The following is a 6,872-nucleotide window of genomic DNA, read 5'->3' as shown; positions in this document are numbered from 1 at the left end:
CCTCAAAATGCTGGAGTGACCACAGTAAGGCGAGCGTCTCCTTTTCTATGGTCGAATAACAAAACTGGTGAGTTTTAAACTTTCACAAGAAATAGCTGACAGGATACTCGACGCCTGCCGCATCCTCCTGCAGCAACACCGCACCGGCACCAACCGCACTAGCATCAACCTCTAACTTAAACGGAAGCGCGTAATCAGGAGCGGCGAGTACAGGCGCATGACACAAAAGGGTTTTCACGCTCTCAAACGCGTGCTGACACTCGGGGGACCATTGGTAATTTACCTTGGGACTGGTTAAATGAGTCAGCGGAGCAACCACGTCGGAGAAATTCCTGCAAAAGTTCCGATAGTAACCAGTCATGCCGAGGAATCGCCGCAAAGCACGTCTGGTTGTCGGAACAGGGAACTCCGCTACCGCACTGACTTTGGCCTCTATCGGACGGACTTGGCCTTGACCAACCTGCCTGCCCAAGTACGTCACGGTACCCTTCCCGAACTCGCACTTTGCCAGATTTAAGGTGAGCGACGCGGCGGCTAAGCGACAGAAAACCTCACGCAGGCTTTTGAGATGCTCACTCCAAGACGAGGAGTAAACAATCAGATCATCTAAGTAGGCGTTACAATTTGTCACACCGGCCAAAACTGTGTCAACCAAACGCTGGAAAGTAGCGGGTGCGTTACACATGCCAAATGCCATCACGGTATACTGTAAAAAACAGTCGGGGGTAACGAAGGCGGAAATCTCAGAGGCACGCTCTGTCAGTGGCACCTGCCAGTACCCTTTTAAGAGGTCCAGCTTACTGACATACTGAGCATGACCTAAGTTATCCACACAGTCCTCCATGCGCGAGAGAGGATACGAATCAGGCACAGTGACAGCGTTAACTTTGCAAAAATCAGTAATAAATCTAGGCGAGCCGTCGGGCTTTCCCTCCAGCAGACACAGCAAACTCCACGGACTGGAGCTAGCGATGGCTAAACCATGTTGTAACAGATACTGAGTTTCTTTTTTCATTACCTCACGTTTTAATTGATTAACGCAGTACGGGTGCTGCTTAATGGGTTTTGCGTCTTTTACATCAATATCATGTTCTATCACAGTGGTCCGAGTGGGGATGTCACCAAAGAGGCACGGAAACTCCGCCACTAAGCCGGTAATATCGCGCTGCTGCTCAGGCTCCAGATGCGTGAGATGTTGTGGCAACTCAAACAGCATTTGGGAATTTGGCAAACGCGCACCTTGAACAGAGGAAGGACGCACGCGTAAACCATCTCCCTCATCCGCATTGGACTCGGCTACAATGAGAGCAGAACAGGCCGGCACTACAGGACTAAGTTCACCACCACGGGAGTGATAACGTCTCAGCATGTTAACGTGACAGACGCGAGTTTTCCGTTTTCTATCAGGGGTGCCAATCACGTAGTCAGTGTCACTTAATTTTTTCAGAACACGGTATGGCCCGGAAAAGCGTGCTGAGAGGGAAGAGCCAGGGATGGGAAGCAACACCAAAACTTCAGCACCAACTTCAAACTGCCGAGCTACAGCAGAGCGATCAAACTGTATCTTCATTTCAACTTGGGAACTGGCAAGAGCTTTCTGAGCAAGCGAGCGGGCGTGATGCAACCGTTCACGGAACTTGCTCACAAAGTCAAGAACATTCCGCTCCGGAGTTGACTCCGCTGAGAGGAACCTGTCTTTAAGGACATTAAGGGGGCTGCGAACAGCGTGACCAAAAACAAGCTCAGCTGGACTGAAACCCAGGGACTCCTGCACAGCCTCACGAGCAGCGAATAAAGCAAAAGGAATTCCCTCATCCCAGTTTTTTCCCATCTCTAAACAGTATTTGCGCAGCATGGATTTTAATGTTTGGTGCCATCGCTCCAACGCGCCCTGGGACTCAGGATGGTATGCACTGGACACCGCATGCTTTACACCCAAAGACTTCAGGACTTGGTTGAAGAGCCTTGACTGAAAGTTCGAGCCCTGATCAGTCTGCACGATACGCGGCAAGCCAAAGGTGGAAAAGAACTTGGTCAGCGCCTTGACAACTGCACCAGCGGTGATTTTACGCAGCGGCACGGCTTCAGGAAAGCGGCTGGAGGCGCACATAATGGTGAGTAGGTACTGATTTCCTGTTTTTGTTCTAGGCAATGGGCCGACACAGTCTACAATAACACGCTCAAAGGGCTCTCCTATAGCGGGTATTGGACGCAGCGGGGCTGGTGGAATTACCTGATTTGGCTTTCCTGCTAATTGACAAATGTGGCATGTGCGGCAATGTTTGACTACATCGGATTTTAAACCAGGCCAGAAGAAGTGTTGCAAGACGAGGTTGTACGTTTTGTTAACGCCCAAGTGGCCAGACCAAGGGCTCTCGTGTGCTAAAGTTAACACTTGTTCGCGGTAGGCTGTGGGCACAACAATCTGACGCACTGTACTCCAATCTGCGCCCTCAGCAGTTACAGGTGACCATTTACGCATCAAAATATCATCGTTTACAAAATAGTGCGTGGACTCACCGTCAGTCGGATCACTACTTACCACCGCAGCAAAACAACTCTGTAGACTCTTGTCCGTTTTCTGAGCAGCGATGAGCTTCTCCCAAGTTACAGGCAACCGAAACTCATGAGAAGGCGGTGCGGCGCTCGGAGCCTTCTCAGCTACAGGTTTAGCGCTGGGAACTATCACGGGAGTTTTTAACTCAGTGTCCTCCGCACAGGCTTTTGCTAAGACACAATCGGACAAATCAATCTCCTCGGGCTCACAAGCCTGAGCCTCAGTACCGAGTTTCCGAGCCTGCGCGCGCGTAATTACGCAGGAGGGAAACAGAGCCTGAGAAGAATCAGTGTCGCAACAGGAGGGGAGGGGGGTGGAGGTCAATACTTCGAGGGCCGGAGTTACTTTACCACCCGCAATATCGTTCCCCATTAACATTACTATACTGCGAATGGGCAGAGCCGGGCAGACTGCTACGGGGAAAAATCCCGTCACTAATTTGGATTGGATGTGTACACGATGCAGAGGCCGCGGAATGTAGCCCATTTCAACGCCCCAAAGTACCGTACTGGAACCACAAGCAGATTGGTGCACAGTGCACTGGCCAGAATGATAGACTGGGACCCCCCGGTGTCGCGCAGGAACTGCACAGGCTGCTGATCCTCCGGCGCGCCAGTGAGGGACACCAGACCATTATGAATAAAAGGTTTGAAACACGGATCGAAGCTGTTGTCGGCGCATGGGTCTGTACTCCCCTTATCTGATAATGAATTAATTAAACCGACACCTTTTGGCTGGCGAGCACCCGGAGACGGTGGCTGCTCCTTGCGTTTTAATGCCAAGCAGTTGGCAATTACGTGTCCTGTTTTATGACAGTAAAAACACTCCCGCTCCTCTTTACGCGGAGTCAGAACCGGAGGTTTATTACCACTGCTTGGGGCAACTGGAGCAGAACGGGGTTTATCAGTGACAGGAGAGGAGTATGTAACCTTGTGAGTAAGCACAAACTCATCCGACAATACAGCTGCACTAGACAGGGATTTAACTTTCTGTTCATTTAAATACACCACCATGCACTCTGGCAAACATTTTTTGAAATCTTCCAGCAGCATAAGCTCACGCAGGGAAGAAAAGTCCTGAACCTCACAAGCAGCACACCATTTATGAAATAGGCTTCCCTTATCCCTAGCAAACTCAACATAGGTCTGAGCTGGAGATTTACGGTGGCCTCTAAATTTCTGGCGGTAGGCCTCTGGAACCAGCTCATAGGCACGTAAAATGGATGCCTTAACCGTGTCGTAGCACAAACTATCCTGTAGAGGGAGCGCCGAAACCACCTCTTGGGCCTTGCCATGAATCTTACATTGCAGTAACAAAGGCCAAACATCTGAAGGCCACTTAAGAGCCAAAGCGATGCGCTCAAACGCACAAAAATATGAGTCCACTTCAGATTCTCGGAACTGTGGCACTAAAGCAATATGCTTACTTATATCAAAGGCCGGTACAGTGGGAATCAGGCTTGATTTTACAACAGAAGAGGCTGCTTCAGACACCAGAGCTTCTCTTTTCAGCTCAAGCTCCCGCATCCTCACTGCTGTCTCTGCCTCAATTTCCAGCTTTTTAACCTGCAGGCGGTACTCAAGCTCACGGTTTCTCTCCTTCTCATCAGCCTCCATTCGGAGACGAGCCAGGCGGACCTTGAGGCCGGCCTCGTTACGAGTCCCCTCAGAAGATCCAGGCGAGAGAGGATCGTACTTGGGGAGAATAAGCGGGGGCTTAATCCGCTCCACTCTCTCGCCGTCCCCTCCACCCTCTGCCTGCTCAACATCCTCTACCGTGGCACTGGGGTCTTCTCCCCCACGGCTGCCCTGAGACAGGGTGCCACCAACCTGCACTACGGACGCTGGAGGCGGTGCAGCAACAATCAAGCCCAACTCCACTAATTTACTGACCACAAGAGCCTTAATCTCCTTTTTAACCAGCTGCCTAGAAGCCGAAACACTGAAGTGGCCTGCAATCTGCAGCAAATCATCTTTCCTACACACGTCAAGCAAATCAAGGGAGGGAGTCTGCAAAAATTTTTCGAGATTGAACACCATCCGCGCACCGGAGACCAATCAATCAATCAATAAACAAACATGCAAACAACCACGAGGAATCAATTAATAATAGGCATATCCCGGACGAGCCCCCATTTATGTTACAACCCAGTATGTGTCTAGGGGTAAGGGAAGCAACATAAAACCAAACAATCAAGTGAATAAGGCAAACTGACGTTTATTCATATACACAATAATTAAACAATACAAGCTACGCTTTGTAAAAAAAAAAAGCGGCACACAAAAGAAAATCGTGCTCGCAGGCTCAGCAACACAACCCGGAAATCGGGCTTCACGAACGGAGCCTCGGCGGTACATTACATTTAAACAAACTCAGGGAAGGGCTGTGGGTGACGGCAAACCATAAAACAAATAAAACAAAAACTCTGACCTGTCACCAACAAAATAAATTCCCCAACTAACTTAAATAACAAAACTAAAAACAAATCTGCCTGTCTACTCTATGACTTACCTGACCAAACAAAACAACACTCAGACCGACACCCATAAGGCTGGTGATCTATACAGCAAACAAGCTACGTGTGAGTGAAAAACGGGTATGTGGCTACGCTAAGGAACTAGATCCTAAAGCCCTCAGATTCCCAAATACCACAACAATAACGACGAATTACAGCAGCTGAAACATTAAAAGGAGCGAGGCGGACTGCTCAGGTTAAATCACAGCCGCAATGGCTCTTGACTCCGTGCAGCTTTTAAAGGTTCAGACGAGGGGCCGGTGAAGCGGTGATTGGCCGGAGCCGATGACGACAGCGAGGGGGCCGGCCGACCAGCAAGCGGGGGAACACTGAACAGCAGCAGAGGAGAGCGGGCTGGAGGCGTGGTCCGCCGGGGATTCCCTCCAGAAGAGCAGACAATTAGATACACACATAAATGAACGACAAGTGCTGGCCGAATAATTCCCATACTGACGTGCACAGCACATTAAACACAGAAAAAATAAATGTACTAAGGTCCGGAGACCGTAACAGTTATAAAAAACTAAGTATTGTTATATATTTACAGAATTAACACTGTGTAGTACCTATGAATATGTCCCTAACAGCGTGGAACTCTCTCACAGTCCATGTCTGAACAATCCACCCATAATTATTATTATTTAAATGCTTAAGCTCTATCAGTAAAAGCTCCTGAAGGTTAAACATGTCATTTACCTGATATAATAAAAAAAACACAAAAAATGTATTCTTTTTTCCACAAAAGTTAGCACATTGAAAAGTCACCAATAGCCAGGAATGACCTTTTTGTGCCTTTTTCAGCGGATTTCATTTGAGGGGGCAAGACATTTGTTTAAGGGGGCATTGCCCCCTCTTGCCCCTGCGGAGAACCGGCCTCGCTCCACCGTAGACAACGGCAGCATTTCTCCGACCACGTAGCGAGCCACAAGACTGATAGGTTTAATGTTATCTCCGTTATTAGAACCAAACGACAGCTGTTGCTGTTTCGGAGCTGAAGGACCAGCGTTCTAAAAGTAACAGAAGTAACGGATGTCTTGTTTGAAAATGTACTCAAGTATATGATTACTCAAACAGCAAACTAACGCGTTGGGTTACTCGTTACTGCAAAAAGTAATCAAAGTACTCTAACATGTTACTTTGCTCATTTTGGTCTTCTTGAGGGTTCTCACCACCTCCTCTGTGTTGATGAAGAGGACAGAGTCGTCAGATCTCCTTCATCTCATGGTTTCACTCCATCACCCTGCAGAACAGGAACCGCTTACTGAACACGGTTAAAGTCTGCTCCAAAATCATCGAACATCCTGTCCGAGCTCTCACCACCCTGGACCCCTCTCATGTCCTGTTCCCGGTGGTTGAGTGGCTCCCCTCAGGACGCAGACTTCACTGCCCAGGCTGCAGGACTCAGAGGAGAAAGACAAGCTTTGTTCCCAGGGCTGTCCAGCTCCTGAACTCCCAACCCCACTGATTCAGCATCCGCACCATTGCCCCCCCACCACCACCATGCACTTTATATTGACTTATAGTATTTTCATGGACTTAAGCACTTCCATCACTTTAATGCATATCATGTAGCATCCTTTTAATTGTCTATGTTGTCAATTGCCTGTATGTGTTGTTGTGCTACTCTATGTGCCTTTCAATTTTCCCTCGGGGACAAATAAAGTCTTTTGAAATGAACTGAATTGAATTGAATTGAATTGGACTGCTAGCAGAGGCTATGCTATGTGGCTCCGCACCGGCTACAGGGGGCTGGCTAACTGCCGCAGCTACTGAATGGTTTTCCATGGTGCGGAGCCGCGC

The sequence above is a fragment of the Epinephelus fuscoguttatus genome, linkage group LG12, assembly GCF_011397635.1.
Source record: "Epinephelus fuscoguttatus linkage group LG12, E.fuscoguttatus.final_Chr_v1".
Lineage (NCBI taxonomy): Eukaryota > Metazoa > Chordata > Actinopteri > Perciformes > Serranidae > Epinephelus > Epinephelus fuscoguttatus.
This window is presented reverse-complemented; position numbering follows the sequence as displayed.